Genomic DNA, 19,077 nt, shown 5'->3' with positions numbered 1-19,077 from the left:
CTAGCTTAAGCTGTTATCAAGGCAAAGGAGATGCACTCTTTGGCATACGCTGTTCTTGATCTCACCCAACAGCTGTACTTTACTAATGAGCACCACATGTTGCTTGCTGTGAATTTATCTTGAATAAAAAAAATTCTTACTAAAATATGGCAAGCAGAATTCAACAAAACAATGTTTGAAATATCGTTTTGTGCTGGCAGTAGAAACATATGTTTCATCCAGGATTTTAAAAATGGCATCTGTCATGTTTATGAGATAGTGGAAAAATTGTCAAGTTGTATGTTTAGATTTATTGCTGATGACTACAAATTATATTACACAGATAAAATCATGCTCACACAACTCTGAAAACTGATAATTAAGGGGTAACAATGTGATGTTGCATTTAAAAGGTGAGTAATATTTATTTTGTATTATTAGTCTGAAAATGAATTTCATCTGTTACAAGTTGATGAAGTAAATGATTGTATTAAAATGCATATAAAATGGAATGTGTACAGTATGATGACACAGATGCAATTATATCTTCCAACACTGTGATTAGCAGCTTGGTCTCAAAAAGAAGAATTTTCTTCCCAGATCATATCAAATCAGTGATATAAATACAATATATAATAATTGCAGAAATTGTTGAATTATTTTTTCATTCAAGTACTAATGTAAATTGTCTAGCTGATATGAGAGAGTATAACAATGTTGAAGCATGGACATTCAATATTGATCAGTTATAAAATTAAGGTTATATAAATATAAGACCCTCACATGATCCCAAAATAGTTTTGGTTAATGACAACTAAGATGTCTGAACAAAGTATGGATTGTTACAGCTGCAAGTTAACATAAAATGTGATCTCTGCATTTTTCAATTGTCTGAAGTTTTCATCACATATGTGTAACGCTAAAAAGAAGTTAAATATATCTGATCTTTACCTTAAAATTAACTTTACTCTTTTTTTTGGAAAATGTGTCACATTATGGAATACAAGGTAACAAACAAAATGTAATAAAAGGACATTCCAAGTGTAGACTGTTCTTTCTAGTGTAAAATGTCTGCACTGCCACCCTAGAAAAGGTAAAAAAAATTAATATAACAATATTAGAGTATGAAAGCTAAATGGTCTTGTAACATCAGTAATCATAACACAAAGTACGCTGGCACTGATATAGGAAGTATCCTAACTTATAACATGAGCACCAAAGTGCACTTACCCATGTTAAATGTGTTCTGTATGCTTGTTTTTTTCAGAAATGCAACCCTGTATTTTAAATGCTAGCTATATGAAATTCACTTATCAAACTATTGCAGCTGTCTCCATGCAAATCAAAAGTTCAGTTTATTATATTATACTGATCAGTTCCAGAGCCCATATGACCTTCTAACTACTGTCTTCTTTGTCCAAACTGCATGACTGCTTAGCTAACTTTACTAATTTAATTTCAGCCCTTACCAGAATAATAAAATAATTTTATAAAAAAAAAAACTATAATTTTTGCTTCAGGGCATGCATTTTGGATATCAGTCTAAATCACACTGAGTCGTCAGCTGGATTAAACTAATAAAACAGTTGGCAGATAATAATCTCAAACTACCCCACTCTATTCTTCACAACCCCATCAAGCGTCTTCTAAAATCCATTTTTGAACATTGCATCCTAAATCAATCTCTTAGATTTGCAAACCAGCATCTGAAAAAAATACCTGATACAAAATTAACTCGATGACTTCACATACTCAGCCATTGTCTCAAAAACTAGGCATAATCTATCGCGCTTGTTTTACAAAGATCTATCACAGACAATAATTTAAAAGGACAGTCATACAGCATTTAAAATATCATGAAACTACAGCTGTGACTCTGTGAGTCAAGCATAATTTGACAGTCCTAATATTTATTTATTTATTTAACATTTGTTACCTGGGCAGGTGAACTGGTCCAAGGACTCTTTTCAGTCATGACCCCCGACCAGAGAGGCCAAACAGTATAACTCAACATGCATTAACAAAGCTGTGTGTGTGTGTGTGTGTGTGTGTGTGTGTGTGTGTGTGTGTGTGTGTGTGTGTGTGTGTGTGTGTGTGTGTGTGTGTGTGTGTGCACGTGTGTGTGTGTGTGTGTGTGTGTGTGTGTGTGCATGTGTGTGTTTGTGTGTGTGTGTGTGTGTGTGTGTGTGTGTGTGTGTGTGTGTGTGTGTGTGTGTGTGTGTGTGTATCTGGGTGGTTTTCCTGTGGGAGGCATATCTAGAAAGCAAGGAGGCACAATGGTCTCCCTTTGCCAATAAGCAAGAATACATCCATGATCAGTACCATGAGACTAATGCCATTTTTGTACTATTTGTAAGACAAAAAAAGTAAAGAAATAAACACCCTTCACTGAGCACTGCATGCAGATAAACACAGACTGCCTGTTGATGATATACGTTTCTTGGACTTTGGGAATGGGTTTTAAAAAGCTGAGGTGATACTGAGACTGCAGGATTTAGTGACACCAATTTTATTTTGTAATGATACAACCAATAGAAGATCAGAGTAATCATAATGACTATATTTAAGGGGTAATCATGATGACAAGGTGTTAAACATAAGTGGACAGGATGTATTCTCTCCGTGATATTCTAACTTCATTTTTTCAGTGTGGACCTAAATATTTTATTTCATTTTATTTTGCTTACTTTCCATCTATTAAACAGGTAGGTGGGTTTGTACGCATGAAAACAGTAAGACAGAAAAATAATTGCTCAGGAGATCACAGAGAAGAAGATTTCACATTGCTTATTGAAGCTGAGTACCGAAATACTGATATATGCTATTCATGAGTAATCACAACAGCATTCTTGAGTATTAGAACAAATATCCTAAGATTTGAAATCAGATTCTAGCAGATTGGCAAAGGAAAATAATGCAACATTGAACAAGATAAACACATATAATTAAAGTAATAAATGAGTGTAATCAACATACCTGTACATACCACACCAACACTCTGTGACTACATACTATACCAAATTAAGTACAGCTAACTGAACCTGAACATAAATAAATACTACTTGCAAGTAATTGAAATACTGACAATTGATATGCTTGTGAGAGTATAAATGTATATATCTGCAAAGTGGATTTATAAAGCTAAACCTTCACTCTTTGTGGTACCACTATAAAGACATTTATTATCTAGTGAGGGTCTATATTTGGAAGAAGCAGGCCTTGTCTTAGGCCAGCTAATTCTGGACTTCATAACAGTTAGGAAATTTAGACTTCTTTGATTCTCTATCCATTGGTTGTAACTGTAATCATGCTTGGCCTTTGGATAAGAAAAGAAATTCTAGAAATATTTGAAATTACCATCTTATTTGATGTGAAGTTTCATTACCTCTCATTCCTGTTTTTGTATAGATTATATAGTATTCTCAGGTGCCTGTTTTTAGCTTATTCTCCCAATGGTTTGATATTTTAAAAGGCCACAAAACAGTCCTTCAGAATCATTCATGTTTGTGCTTACATTTATCATCTTATGAGAATTATCATTTTTTTTTACATCATTTTAAGTCACATTTTAAACAATGATACAATGATATACAGAACCAACTGATATTGCCAACATCCTGATAGATAGGTTCAGTACTAACTGTGCCCCTCTCTCATCCCCTATACCAGAAGAATGCAAAGTTCCTGTAATCATGACTGCACAGGTAAAAAACACACTCTCCAAAGCCAAGAACACAGCATCCGTGGGACCTGACAACATCCCAGGCTGCGTTCTACACGAACTACAGAATGAACTTGCACCCCACCTAAGTACCATGTTCAATCATAGCCTCACCTCAAGCTTTGTGTCCACTGAATGGTGCACAGCAATGGTTATCCCACTCCACAAAGGGGGAGCCACCACGGACCCCAGGAACTACCGCCCCATTAGCTTGATGAGCCTGGTCTGCAAGAAAGTATCATCATGGAACGTATAAACAATGACAATGACATTGGTAATCTCCAAACTCTGGACCCTACCCAGTTCAGGTTTGTAAAAGGCAGATTATGTCTCCTAAACCTGATAGACTTCTTTGAAGCGGTCACCAAAGCCGTAGATGAGGGTAAGATGGTTCACACAGCCTCTCTAGATCTCACCAAGGCTTTTGACACCATCCCCCACTCTGGAATTATAGATAAACTCACTAAACTAGGTAGAAATCTCTATGTCACAAGATGGGTTGCCAACTGGCTCACTGACAGAACCCACACTGTGAAAGTAGTAGACTCCAAATCCAACTTCAGACCAGTGACAAGTGGAGTACCACAGTGTTCAGTCCTGGGTCCTCTCCTGTTTGGTATCTACTTCTCTGAAGTACAGGCTAACACAGAAGGTGTTTGGCTAATGAATTTCGCAGATGACTGCAAACTAGGAGCCATAATCAAAACTCCTAACGATGTGGACATCCTACAAAAGGGCTTCACTGAGACAGATGCCTGGTGTCAAAGCCACGGCCTCAAGCTCAATGGCAAAAAGTGCATTGTCATCCCTTTTGGTAAAAACTCTGTACCCATGAACTACCACATAGGTGGTAGTCTACTTAACACCAAAAGTGTGATAAGAGACATTGGGACACAGGTGGACAGTAGTCTCTCCTTTGATAATCACATCACCACAGTAGTCAGGAAATCCTTTTACGTAGCACACCTCATTACAAAAGGTTTCTCATCCAGGAATAAAGAGGTCATTGTTCCCCTCTACTCATCACTCATTAGACCCATTGTAGAGTACAATGCCCCTTTTGGTATGTACCTCACAAGACATCTACAACAACTGGAAAGGCCACAGAAATACCTCACAAAGAGGATTATTGGCCTCAAACAGATGTCCTACGCAGACCATCTCAAAAACTCCAGCTTTACTCCATCACATATCGCCTACTCAGAGGTGATCTCTGCCTGACATATAAAGCTATGTCAAACCCGGAGCTGTTGGACATGCTTCACTTAAAGAACTCCCAGTCCCTACAAGCTACACGCTCTAGGGACCTAAACCTTGTCACCACAATAAACAGAACATGCTGGAAGGATAGATTCCTGTCCCGGAGACTTCCCATACTCTGGAACAAATTACCTATCTATATCAAACAAAGCTCCTCATTAGCACTCTTCAAGAAAAATCTTGATGATTGGATGGGAGATAAGAAATTCACTTCGGGGATCACTTCTGTGGCTCTGCTCGACAGGGGCACAGGAAAATAATTTTCTTGGGTGGCGAAATCGCACTCCATCTCTGGAACATTATTCTGCATGCACTTTTCCTAAAAATTCAACTTATTTCTATTCTATTTGCTTCTTCTCTTTTCTAAACGTCCTCCCTCCAGTTCTTTTATCTCTTTTACAATAGTCGTTTCTTCAACTGTAGATGCTTTAGATTTTGATTTCCATTTTCTAGTAATTATTGTTTTAGTAGCCAAAACATTAAACTTAGTAAGGCCTTACCATGTCTAGACAATTGAGATCATGTGTCCCAAATCAAAAGAATCATTGCCTTAGTTGCAGCCATGTATTTCCCAGGCATTTCTAATAAAGTATTCTGTAGGGATTTTTTTAATTTTGTCACTTCATTACATTCCCACAAAAAATGCTGCTAGTTCTCTATTTTCCATTACATTTCTTCTCTGAAGTCTACTTGTGGTTTAAAAGTTATCTATGCAAACATTTCCAAGCAAAAATCCTAAACCTTTTGGACTTAGCTTCATATTTTAGTTTCATTGTTCCTTTGTAAATTGCCTGTCTGATCTCTTGTCCCAGTCTTTTATAACCTGCATGGATTTATTGTTATAGTTAACATCCAACATTGTATATCCCTACTAATTATCACTTTTTAACAACAATACACATTCTAGACTCAAGTAAAAACTCTATCAGAACTGGTCTTTAACTTGGCATCCCCCCTACTCCTTTCAATTTCCCTATACTCAGACACCAGTCCATGGTTTGGAAGGTAGTTTTTAGCCTGCAGTCCAAACATCTGCTTGGCCTAATCCCACTTTATTACCTTTCCCTTTAGTTATTTACTCCCAGTATTTTGACTATTTTGATAATTCTCTCCAGTAAATTCTAGCCTCCTCTTGCCTATTTTCTATACCTGCACTTGCAGTTGTCCGTGTTAGTAAAATCTTCTTTCCCCATCCCCATGTTGGCTTAATTCTTAGAATGCTTTCTGATATTTATAAATATAATATAATGGACTGTATTGTTGCTGTCGTTATTCTACTTAAGGACTTGCATCCACAATCATATTCTCGCCTTACTTCTCAAGCTCCCCTCCCCTGTGTCATCATCATCCATTTCTGCTTTGATTTATAACTTTCTGTTTGTGTTATTTATATGAGCCTTAACTGTGAAGATCAAAAGTGTATCTCCAAATCAAAAAATCCTAAAATACTTTGTCATATGGGGAGAGGGGATCAAATTATTTTATTTAACTCTTGCCCCTTTCCTCTCCCAAACAAATTAATTCAACTCTTTATTAATTGCCATCTACATCATCTCCTCTGATAGACAAGAAAAAGACTGACATGAATAAAACACAAAAGGGACTAACTGCATTTTCACTGATTGCATGTTACTATCCATATCCATAATCATGAGCTTCCAGTTTCTCAGTTTTTGCATTATCTTTTGTTTAGTCTCTTCACATATATCCTTTGCTGCAACAACAAATCCCTTGTAATCAATACTCCCAAATACATAATTTTATTATGTCCAGCTAAATATATAAATTGCTGAACCATTTCATATGGAGGTGTATAGTTTACTGCTATAGCCTTGGTTTTATCTTCATTAACTTTATACCCTGAAGACACAGAACTGTCTCAAAATGTTCTACAGCACTGGAATGTCATTTTCTGGATTTATCAAGTACAAAATAATATAATTTGCAAATAAAGCTAAGTTTTCTTTATTGATATACCATTTTATATTCCTGTCAGTCTCTTTATTTATTTATTTATTTATTTAGTTATTGCCAGTGGCTCGAATTATAAAGCAAATAACAAAGGGACAAAGGCCACCTGTACCTGCTTCCTATGTTCAAATACAGCTTATCAGAGAGGAACCCTCTCACATTTATTCTTGCCTCTGACTCTTCATATATCCTGCTAATTAACTATATTATTTTATCAAGGAATGCAAATGCTGCTATTGTCCTGCTCATAAATTCTGGCTTACACTATTGACTATTTTTCCCTGCATCAACACCCAACAACAATAATAGCAATGTTTTATTGCATTCTGCTTCTCTCTGGATCATTATTGTTCTATTAATGTTGTCAAATGTTTGCATCCCCTCCACAAAACCACACTGATCAGTATCTATTTATTTTGGCATCACACTTGTCATTCTCTTAGCTAGTATAGACATAAACTCTTTATAATCATGTTTTAAAATTGAAATGGGTCTGTATGAAACTGGGTCTAAAGTTATGACAGTTCTTAACCATGAGTTTCAAACAGGGGCATATTTTTGTATAATTGTGCAAATTAAAATATTAGATAAAACTGTAGACAAATCACGTGTTTCTCAATCAAGGAATATTGGTGATATAATGACTTAAATTACTAAAGTCTTGAGAAAGTCCTTTTGAAATTCAAGAAATCTTATGGACAGATATTTCCTCATCTTTGCTTTTACAGCATTACCTTAGCAAATCTAGAATGCTTATTCATTTCATGTTTTGAACATGAGAAGCACATGAGAAGCACATGAGAAGCTTCTTACTGAAATTGGTATACCTTGTTTGCTGTAGCATAGACTAGATCCAGGTCTGCTGAATCTAGCTTTGTTTGTATAACTTGAGCACTAATCCAGGCATTCTTTAAAGTATTCAATTGTATTTATTACTGCTTGGTAGTAACTTGATTAAAGTGTAGCTATCATTCTAAGTCTTTTGGATTAAGCACTTGGGCTTCAGACCAGTTGTTTTACATTAGGAAGGTTTGTGGCCTGCACTGTGGTGGCAGGACAGGTAGCTTACATCCTTCTAAGTTGGGAACTGCTGATTGAGGGCTCAGTGTCTGTTATTCTAAATGTGTATTAGTTCTGGTTTAAGCACTTGGGCTTCAGGCCAGTTATTTTACATTAAGAAGGTTCGTGGTCTGCACTCTTGTGGGAGGAGAGGTTGGACTCTGCCCTTCTGAGCTGGGAATTTCTGGTTAAAGGCTTATAGTGCCTGCATATTTGAACTGTTTCTTACTGAAATTGGTACACCTTGTTTTCTGTAGCATAGACTAGATCCAGGCCTGCTGAATCTAGCTTTGCTTGTATGCTTGTTGTTTGTTTGCTTGTTATTTCCATGAAACGCTAATTCCACCTAAAACACGGCTTTTCAGCGCTTCTGTGGATCCCTAGTGATATCTGCATTGCTTACTGTACTTATTTCCTTGTTTCACTTGAAAGAAAGTTACTGTTTGTCATTTTTGCATTTAAGTTACCTGTAACACATTGCATTTAAGTTACCTGGCACTTGCTCACTAAAGCAATTATATAAGTCAGCACTAAAAAACTAAAAGCACTACACCCTCACAAACTCCCCTTGAGTACCTTTTTCCCCATTGGCCCTTTTTTCAATTATAAAGAAATTCCCAATACTATTCTAGTATGTCCAAAGGTCAGTTGTCAATCTCCTCTCCGGTCCAGCAGGTAAATATGGGAATCTTGAGGCAATGTTACAACTGCCTCATGTACACAGACAACCCTCTCCTCCTCCCAACAAATTCCAACACATGTGAGAGATGCAACCATATAGCCAAACTGGAGGGTAAGCTCTCTCAACTCAGTACTTGGCGTAACCAGTCAGGAGGAGAAGGAAACCACACTCACTACAATTCCAGTTTCACATAGACCTACCATGACAGCAAACCAAACACATAAACACACAAAAACATACTCGGAGGCTCTAAATAAAAATCTACCTAAGCAGCAGAGACCTCCAAAGCAGACACCCAAGTAACCGTTACCCCAAAACAAAACATGTGCAACACATAGCTCACAAAGCCAGTGTGCCAAACAGTCACAGCCCTTAAGACTAAACAACACACCTGATACACTTGTAATAGGTGACTCTATCGTCAGGCACACTGACGTCCCGCTCACCAGGCTGAACAAGGAGAAGGTCACGGTGAGCTGCCTGTCGGGCGCTAGGATCCACCACATAACACAAGCACTCAGGTCACTCCAAGGCAAGTACAAATATGATTAAGTCATTGTCCATGTTGGTGTGAATGACCTGAGACGTACCTCCCTGGACTACATGAAAAGAGACATAGAGGAGCTCTCTGAGCATGTAGCCCAGGCCAGTATGACCCTGACCTTGAGTAGCATCTTACCCTCATGAAGAATGATGCCACAATATGAAGACAAGATGATCAATTTCAACAATTGGCTTAAGTATTGGTGTCATTGAAAGGGGATCCAATGCCTGACAGCCTGGGATGACATGCTCGACAAGCCACGATGCTTCGCTAGGGACGGCTTGCACCTGTCACCCCTGGGCTTTCAGATATTGGCAAAGGCTCTTGCTACCCCATAGTGCCTTTTTAAGCAAGGCTCAAAAGACAAACCCACCTCCATAGGTATCACAAGGGATAAGAAACTAAGAGTAATGCTACTCAATGCCAGAAGTCTAAACCTCAAGATGCATGCACTCGAAACTCTCCTTAGCATGGAGAACATCGATATCTGTGCAGTAACAGAAACCTGGTTCAAGGCTCCCAAGAGCACCCCAGCACTACCAGGTTATACCTCATACCATGCTTTTCGGCCCCAAAACTTGGACCGAACCACAAAGGAGGGGGAGTATCAATATTCGTCAAAGATACCCACACCTCCAGGTTGGTGGCACAGTACAAAGCATCAGAGACTATCCATGTGCAACTAACAGTGGGTAAAACTGCCTTCCAGTTTATAGCCTGCTACAGACCACCCTGCCAAACCCAGGAACCCCACTCGGCCTTCCTGAGAACACTGGAAAATATGAAGGCCTCTCCAAACACCATTATATTGGGTGACTTCAACTACCCAAACATAGACTGGAAGCATTACTCTAGCTCCAACACCCTAGCCCAAAGGTTCCTAGAATTTATAAACTCAAATGCTATGGAACAACTTGTTACCACTCCTACAAGAGGGGAAAACATACTGGACCTGATCATCACCAACATGGGGACTCTATGCTCCAGACCAGAAGTGTATCCCTCACTGGTAAGATCAGACCATAAACTAATCTCACTGGATATTCACATCCCGTCCCCACCCCCTGCCCAGAAAACCACAGTGAAAAACTTCTCTAAAGCAAATTTCACACTCCTCAAAACCGAGGTGGAATCCTTCAAAGCCCCCAGGCCTGTGGAAAATATGACCCAGACCGCAGAATCCTTTATAAATGCATTCTATGAACACCTTCAGGAATGCATGGATCATGCAATCCCAAATAAAACCAAGACCCAATCCTCCAAAGGCTGACGTCCTGTCTGGTGGACCCCAGCCATAAACAAACTATACAATAGAAGGAGGAAGCTACTATATGATAGAGCAAAATCCCAAAAAGGGAAGGCATCTCTAATCAGTATTAGCAAAAAACTACGGGCACTCATAAAATCGTCTAAGGCCAGCTTCGAGAGAAAAATTGCATAGGACAATAAGGATAATCACAAGGCTTTCTTTAGTTATGTTAGGAACCTGGGTGGGAATTCCCAGATATGCTCAGAATTATTCCAAAATGACAAAAAATACACCGAACCCACAGACATTGCCAAACTCCCAGCTGACAGGTTCAGCGCAAACTTCTCCCCCCCATCCCCACCAAAAGGGCAAATATCTATCCCAGCAGAGTGCTGCCCCCCTGACATCTCAAATGCTCAGGTAAGAGCCGCCCTCTCCAAATCAAAAAACACAGCATCAATGGGACCAGATGGAGTCCTGGGCTGCATCCTACATGAACTCCAAGAAGAGCTAAACCCAAACATAAAACTACTGTTCAATCTCAGCCTTACTACAGGATATGTACCCAAAGAGTGGCGTACAGCAACAGTGGTCCCTCTCCACAAAGGTGGTGCCTCAATGGATCCTGGAAACTATCGCCCCATAAGCCTGACTAGCTTGGTCTGCAAAGCTATGGAAAGGATCATCATGGACCTCATAAATAAAGATATTGGGGACCTACAGACACTGGATCCTACCCAGTTCGGCTTTGTTAAGGGCAGATCCTGCCTCTTAAACCTGGTCGATTTCTTTGAAACAGTCACCAAGGCCATTGACAAGGGGAAGGTGGTCCACACAGCCTACCTGGACCTCGCAAAAGCCTTCGGTACAATACCCCACTTGGGCATTATAGATAAGCTCACCAGCTTAAATATAAACCCCTATGTCACTAGATGGGTTGCAAACTGGCTCAAGGACAGAACCCACATGGTTAGAATTGCTGGAGCCATGTCAGACTCCAAACTAGTTACAAGTGGCATCCCACAAGGCTCAGTCCTGGGACCTCTCTTGTTCGGTATATATTTCTCGGAGGTACAGGCCAACACGGAAGGACTGTGGCTGACCAAGTTCGCAGATGACTGCAAACTGGGCACCATAATCGACTCTCCAGCTGACACAAGCTTCCTCCAAAAGGGCCTGATAGAAACAGACAACTGGTGCCAGAGCCATGGCCTCAAGCTAAATGCCAAAAAGTGTATAGTCATCCCCTTTGGCAAAAACAAAGTGCCCACAAATTACCACATAGGTGGTAATCCATTAAGTACAGAAGAAGTAATTAGGGATCTGGGGACCCAAGTTGATAGCAATCTCTCATTTGACAACCACGTGGCCAAAGTGGTTAGAAAAACATTTTATATAGCCCACCTAATCATGAAGGGATTCACATCTAGATCAGGGGAGGTCATCGTGCCTCTTTACTCATCCCTCATCAGGCCCATAATTGAGTACAATGCCCCTTTTGGGATATACCTTACCAGACACCTGCAGCAACTGGAAAGACCCCAAAAGTACCTCACCAAGAGGATCAAAGACCTCAAACAGATGCCATATGCTGCCCAGTTAAAGAAACTCCAGCTCTACTCAGTGGCATACCGCCTGCTCAGAGGCGATCTGTGCCTGACGTATAAAGCCATGTCCAACCCGGAATTAATGGACATGCTGCACCTCAGAAAATCCAAATCCCATCGAGCTACGCGCTCGAGAGACTTGAACCTCAGCACTGAAATAAATAGGACATGATGGAGGGACAGATTCATAACCCAGAGGCTCCCTTCACCCTGGAATAAAATCCCAGTCCAGGTTAGGCAGAGTCCCTCATTGACTCTCTTCAAGAGGAATCTTGATGAGTGGATGGGAGATCGTAGGTTTACCCCGGGTATCACTTCTGTGTCACTGTTAGACAGAGGCACAGTATACTAACCTCGAAAAAGGGCATAGCAAAATTAATTTAAAATGGGTGGCAAAAGCCAAACACACACTGGCTAGGCTTATAAATGCCCTAGGGCAGATAGCCTAGTATGAACCTATGAACCTATATCACATCCATACTTATTTGATTTAAAAGCACTTGTCTAACAGGAATATCTTCAACAGTAGTTATTAGGTATTGAGGTTATCTCCTGAAGAACTCTGGCTGTATACAACTACTAAAGCCTTCTTTCACTCAATTCCCCTGTAAAGGACATCCTCTAAGATTGCTCTTGCTACCTAGAATAACATTCCTGAATATATAACTAAATCTATTACTAAATTTTCTATGATCAACTTCACAAACTTTATGTTTGTTTGAGGTTGAACTCCTCAGAGAGTACTCCATAGTGAATACTTAATTATGACCTTAGTTATTTTAACAAGTGTTTTTGAAGTTAAGCTTTCATTCCAACACTCAGTAACAAATTGTTGCACCATATTTTCAAATATGCAGTACTAATATCACTGGCTAAGGCGTACACTCCCTCTAAGCAAAATTATTTCTGACCTATAGCTAAACCAAGTCCCCTTAACAAAATTCATGAAAAAATGCCTGTGAACATGTATTAGAGACATGCGACATTTGTACAGACAGATGTCATGTCTTTCACCCCAACTATTGCGACTACAGCACCATGACCACTCTCTTCTCCCTGGTTGACCACATTTATTCCAATATGGAAAAGTATAAGCCTACAGATCTTAAAATTATTGATCTAAGAAAGAAATTGGATATGATACAATAAAGAAAGCATTGGAATCTCTTGGTAATTACAGTGATTTCAGACCTATGTTACCAACTGAACTTTTAGGTAACTCTGACCTGACAGTTCCTCTGCTACAGGTACAATAAACAAAAGAATGTTCAACAGTCAGTTATTGGTCCCTTTGTTTTTTGACTATTCATAGATGATTTGACCTGGAGTTTCCATAGATTCATTGTACCTTATATGCCTATGATATTGTCATAACAAAAGCTAACAAGAATGTAATAAAGCCTAACAGTGATCAATGGGAAGATTTTAAAGCTATGTGGAGCTGGCTTCACACAAACAAATTAACTATTAATACTAAAACATATTGTTATACTATTTGGAATACCCTAAATGCTACAAAGTACTGATACTATCACCATTACAGACCCAGTAAGAAATTACTTACCACAGATATTGCATCAAAGATAACTTATGCCTCACCTTTGATCAGACCCTTTGAGTTTATGTCCACAATGAGTCCTAAGTCAGCAAAGTTCTTATTCAGCTGAAGACGTCCTACACAATTTCTAAACCATTCTCTTTAAAAGCCAGCTGATCTGCAGTTATAAATGTTCTTCTCCTCTTACTACACTTTGCCCCTCTCTTAATTTTACTTTAATCTGCTGATAAAAAAATCACAGATTCACTAATCTACCTAACTACAGAGAACATCACTGCATCACTAAAATAAAACATGTTGCCTCCCTATTTTTGCTAGGACTACATGTTTTTCTCAAAACTCTTACTTTTGAACTTCTCTTCCTCCTCTCGACAACAATAAACTAGCTATAAGTGATCAAGATTGCTGTCTCAAGAACTCCAACTGTATACAGCCTTCTTTTACTCAATCCTCCTGTAAAAGGACATTCTCCAAGCTTGTCCTTGCCACAAAGATTAACATTCCTGAATCTATCTAGAAAACCAAAGAAAGAGATAGAGAGAAAAAGGGTAGGACATCGATGTGTTTCACTGGCTTTAAAAAACACAATAAAGCACTTAGGGATCCCTGTCAAGCAGACAGCAGCATGCCACTCAATGTCTTTGTTTAAGAATTCTGGATACATTGAAAAATAATGGGGATCAAAAGATCAAATCTGGCACAGTTTTTAATATTGCTTTAATTTACTTAAAAGTTTAATAGATCAAAAAAGATTTTAAATCAACATGCTCTTTTTTTTTGAACAATAAAATGTATGAAACTCTGATATCTGCCATTATTCACTGACTTTAATCCTCAGCAATTTCCCAGAAAAACAAAATTTTTGCATTAGATATGGCAAAAATATGAGGCAACGACAGGAGCAGTTAAAGGCAGAATTTAAATGCTTCTCTTCCAGAAGGTAAAACAGCCTTTAAAAGATGTCAGTCTTAGACACTCATTATGTCACATATTTTGTTTATAAAGTGTTTCACAGAAATGTTCTAACAGTTTTTCAAAGCTGTTTTACCTTCTGCAGCTATTCCTTGCTGGCTGCTCCTTTCTTCTTTTAGTCCATAGCATGAACGATCTTAATAGCACTGAGGTTTTCCATAAGAAAGTTTTGTTAAGCACTCCTAAGTGTTTTTAAGATTGGCTCTCATGCCAGGGAAGCACTTATAAAGTTGATTTTTTTCATATTTTAGAGCATAATCTAGAGCGGCGCAGTGGTGAAGTGGTTAACGTTGTCACGTCACAGCAAAAGGTTCTCTGGTTTGATTGTCAACTGGGGTGCCTTTTATGCAGACTCTGCACATCCTCACTGCATTTCTGTGGGTTTCCTTTGAGTACACCAGTTTCCTTCGACATTCCAAAGACATACACCTGTAATGGTTCTCCCCAAGCCTCTGCTGAAAATAGGCTCTGCCCTAGGCAGACCTTCCTGGTCAACAAATGTTAAATAAATAAAATAAAAATAAATCTTGGCTGCCCACTGTACAGTACAGTTGCTAAATATACCTCAGATATTCATTACCTCAACAGATGTTACTACACTTTTTTCTGGTTACCATTTATTATAGTTGTTTTTATTGTTGTAGAATTTACTTCACTGTATTTTCTAACCCTTCAGTTTTGTAACATTATTCTCCCAAACAATGTGATTAATGTGATCAATTTTGTTGCATTACTCTTTCATATTTAGATATTACTAATTGATTGCTTAGCAATAATCTTCTGCTTGTTCTATTTGCCTACATGGCTCAGGACATTGATAAAAAGGGTCTTCAGACCAGTCCACTTGACCTGTCAACAAATGTTAAATTATACTATGTAAGTGCGCTACTAGACATTATAAAACTATTCTACACAAATGGCATTGATTCATCAAGTAAATAAGAATCCTAGCCACTGTAAATGTCTAAACTGCTGCCCCCAACAAGGAATGTGTCAAATAAAGAATTGACACTGACTAATAATAATTCCTAAAGTCTACAGTGTTATTTACATGTTTTATCTGTATATTTCTACTCGTATGCTCTAGCATGATTACATTGTCTCTAACATAGAGGATTGTGATAGGGTCTCCAATCATAACCTACTTATTATGTGTTTATGTATGCCAATATTTCATCTTGTGAACAAACCTGAAGAGGTGAATTTCTTAGTATCCATGGCAAGAACACATAAGATGGATTAATCTCGGTGAGACATTATCATCATTTTTGTAATGCATGGAATTTTATCTTTTCCGTGCCTACCAATTTAAGAAATAAAGGTGTAGAAGTGCAAAGTGTTTTACCAGCTTTCAAAGCTTAAAAGCTGGTAAAACAGTGCTAACCAAAAGACAGCAGGCTGAAATGAAGTGTCGCTTTAAAAATGTTAGATACTTCATTCTGCCACACTTTTTATTTGTGTTGTAAAATAAAGTTCTAACAGCTGTTAAAGCTGTTTTACCTTCTGCCACAGTTATTTGCCATCCAGCACTGTCAGTTGTTAACATCTAGCATGAGACCTACACTTAGCAGTGGGTAGGGGTGTTTAACAAACGTTTATTAAGTACCTTTCTGATGTCAGAAAGGTTAGTAAGATGATTAACACGCTTGTCTTTTATTAAGATGATTAACAAGTGTGTATTTTTCCTAATACTGGAGCAGAATCTGGCTGCTGCAAACACTACAACTCCAGTTCTATAACTGCTACACTGGCCTTGTTCACGGATGAAAAAAGGTCTATGGACAAGCCTACCAAACCTGTTAACAAAACATAAAAAGAATTAAATAAACAGTGGCATAGCAACAGAACTGCTGTACTGGTTACTCGGGATAGATGATGATAAGATACAGCATTTTTTTTTTTTTGGATACATTAGATCAGACTGCAGAAACCTGAGTAAATATATGTTATAATAAGTGGATAAGTACTGAAAACCTAAGAACAAAACAATGCATTCTTTGAGATTCAAATGCTGTACATGATACTATAAAGAAATCCTTTTAATTAGAGAAAATATATTGTAGCAAGCAATACACATCAAGGATGATCATAAAGGGATATGAAAGCAGAATTTTTTAAATTATTTTCCTATGTACCATTGTTGAAAATGTGAGCTAATAAACTGCAGTATGACTAAAGATTTCTGAAAGAATATCAAGAGAGCAAACTGAAATTGCCTCAGCAATGCAGCCAGAAAAAGTGATGGCTCTTTGATAAACATGACACTGCACTGAAGAAGAAGTTTCCTCAGGACAAATGAATGTTATACAGATAAGATAATGCAACAGCTAACAAGACAGTCCTGTTTACTGACTTAATATGTAATGATGCAGAGGTCAGTATACGATGCTAAACACACATTAGTGGATATCAAAATGATATTTGATATGTACAGAACTGTACTCATGTTTGATAAAATTGGGAAATAGAAAAATAGATGAAATATTTTTCAGCACTTTGCACCAGCTCTGGTGATGAAGCAATATACCTGATAAGCATATGCATTTCTTAGACAATTTTAGAGAATACTGTTTCTTCAAATGTAATGGCAGTATGTTAAATTTCTACTTCACTAGACTTTTGATATACAATAACTCTTGAGTTGTTTTTTTTAATTAACAAGGAGAAATAGGTAGGTCTTCTTCTAAACAGTGATGGGGCACCTGAGATTATGATGTCCTGTTTTGGGCCTAATGTTATTTTGTTCATTTTTATTCTTGGAAGGGGCATTTGCTTAAAATATCACCTATTACCTCACTCATAGTCCCACCTTGGCCTTCATATATACCATACCAAATTGCAAAATATTTATAACAAACTCCCTTAAGTGGATGCATAACTAGCACTACACACTCCAGACATATTTGTTCCCACAGAAATCTGTCTCAGCCAGAAAACAAAAAAAAGAAGAAATTGCCCAACCAGGATATATCATTATTAGATTAGACAGAACCAACAAAAAATGCTGCAGGTATTGCTACTTTCTACAAAAACACATTATATATCTACCTTTCCCCCTCATCCTGCCACCTTTCTCTAACCTGGAAATCCTGTTAACCATGCAAAAAATAAACTCATTCAAAACAATAGCAGTCATGGGCATATACATAACCCCAGGTAACAATGCTAAAACACTGGGATATATTCTCTACTGGGCCTCCTCAGTAATCTCATGAAACTACAGTATTGTGTGATGTTAATATAGACTTGAAATATGCAGTATGAAAATCCAACCAGTAATATAGATTTGTACAAGTTCAGCCAACTTATAACCACACCAACTAGATATAAAAAAAAAATATCAACCTCTGTCTGTCAGCTTAAGTGATCACTTACCTATCTACACCATAAGATACTAAAGGAACAACCCCTAAACCCATCATTACATGGTTAGAAAGGGTCTATATTAAATCAGTGAACACTTAAAAAAGTGAACGCTGATTTATCAACCCCATATAAGTGAAAGCTTACAATCCTGAAAACTTAGAAAAGTGATTTTTTTTTCCCAAGGAAAAAAATCGTTGTTCCAAAAAAGAAAAAAAAAAGAAAAACTTTAAAACATTACATAAAGTGGGGGACTTTGCCCCCCACACCCCCTGATGTGGGGGGGCTGTGCCCCCCACCCCCTACTTAAATGTACCAACTCCAAGATCGCACTACAGTAACAAAAACGGCAAAATAACGAAGGCAGCCAAGCGATTTATTTCCCAGGGAAAGAATTCGCTTATATGCCGTTTCAGTATTTTGCCGTTTCGTGCTTTCAAGTTCGATCAAGACACATTCAAAAGAATGCATCTTCAATCATATAATAGGGAACTGGTTAAAAAACATACCATTTTTCATGAAAATAGTTTAATTAATGTACTACATCTCCTTAACTGGGATTCACAAAGACTGTCATCAGTAAAATCTTTCTAGGTGTTCTTATCACATTAGGGTACTTCAGAATAAAATGAGTCAAAGCCACCTCTGCCCCATGACTATCCTTAGCAATTAAACAATTCATGAAACAAAGAGGCATATTGTGGAATAGTTGCACAAAAAATAACAGCTCCCACTTGTCTCTAGTTATCTAACAACTTATCACAAATGATAAAAGCCTATTATTCAACCAATCAAAACATGCCCACTAATAATCAATCAATAAATTCTTAAATCCAGGATAAGCTACAGAGCCAACACTAAATGCACAAATTCAATACCAGCTTTATACAGACAGTGGGGTCATTAACCAGCTAGGTGACTAATCAAACTTTTGATGTCTTTACTCAATGAAATAACCTCTTTCAACATTTCTCCTTCCAGCCATTTTCCCACAAAAAAAAACATAAAAGAAAAACTCAAAAAGTAAAGTCCTACTGCAATTGCCATTGACAATCTACCTGATGGATATCTCAAAATAAGAGCTGAGGCTATTGTAAATATAGTTTCAATGG

Source organism: Protopterus annectens, chromosome 4.part0, assembly GCF_019279795.1.
Source record: "Protopterus annectens isolate FY-2018-M chromosome 4.part0, PAN1.0, whole genome shotgun sequence".
Classification (NCBI taxonomy): Eukaryota; Metazoa; Chordata; order Ceratodontiformes; family Protopteridae; genus Protopterus; species Protopterus annectens.
The sequence above is the reverse complement of the archived record's forward strand: the minus strand, read 5'-3'. Positions refer to the sequence as shown.